Raw genomic sequence first — 1,111 nt, 5'->3', positions numbered from 1 at the left:
TTGTCACAAACTAAAGGATAATCCTATAGTCATTACTCATGCAAAACACCATTTGAAGTCATTGGGAAATTTGCCTAAGAACTGCAGAATCAGGCCCTTTGTCAGCACAAGCACTTTGTTCAGGAACTGTTGGTAAATTGATTAGACTCATTTAGAAACACCCAAATGGTTCACTAGGGTGGAATAGTAGGGCCCTCTGAAGTATTTCTTTAAAACGCTCTCAAAGAGCAGGTTTGTATTTAGATCCTGCACTAACAGCTATCTTTGTTAGTTTTTGTGCAGCGGGCCATACTCCCAGAAGCACAAGTTGTCCTGTGGTGTTTTTGTTTTTTTTAACTGCTGCAAATTATTATAAAAGTAACTCTGTGAAGAATGCTGTCCTGTAGCAGAGCTTGTATTTCTTGAAGAGATTCAGATACAAAAAAATTGGTCTGGTAATAGATCCTTAAATGCAATTTTTATCTCATTTTTGCTGCATAATGATGCTGCATGATTTTAACTTATTTTTTTCAGTGTGCAGGGTTGGAAAAGTGACATTACCTACTAGCAGTTCTGCAATATTTCCTACATTCTTTCATTTGCATGCATGTGTACCTGTGAGGTTGGTTAACAAGTAGGACATACTTAGCATTGGATTAATCAGGGTGATTTAGAATCTGATTTGGAGGAAGTGCTGAGTCACCCAAACTTCTACTTTAGTTAAAGTTGGGGCTCTCTGTATCTGCCAAGGAGGTGCTCAGCAGTAACCATGGAAAAGTCAATAGAATAATAGAGTGAAAAATCTTAGCAGCACTTGCCAACATTTTTCATTTTTTTAAATTAATTCTACTTTTTACAGAAGTAAAAAGGTAGAAACAATGAAACCAATTTGTTGGAAAAGCATTGTTGCAGATTAGATGAAATTTGAGGAAGGTAAGCAAATTAGCAACACGGGGGAAAACATTTTTTATACTTGTTCAAAGCTGTCTACTGTAGGGTTTTTGCCAGTGTAGAAATGTTGTTTAAGCAATCCTACCTGTCACCATTAAGTAAAGATGAAGTCTAAAACTCCAGTTAAAAGCTGTAGGGCAGGGGTGAGCAAAATGCAGCCTGGGGGCTGGATGCAACCTGC

Source organism: Gavialis gangeticus, unplaced genomic scaffold, assembly GCF_001723915.1.
Source record: "Gavialis gangeticus isolate Ggan-Ray unplaced genomic scaffold, GavGan_comp1, whole genome shotgun sequence".
NCBI lineage: Eukaryota > Metazoa > Chordata > Crocodylia > Gavialidae > Gavialis > Gavialis gangeticus.
This window is presented reverse-complemented; position numbering follows the sequence as displayed.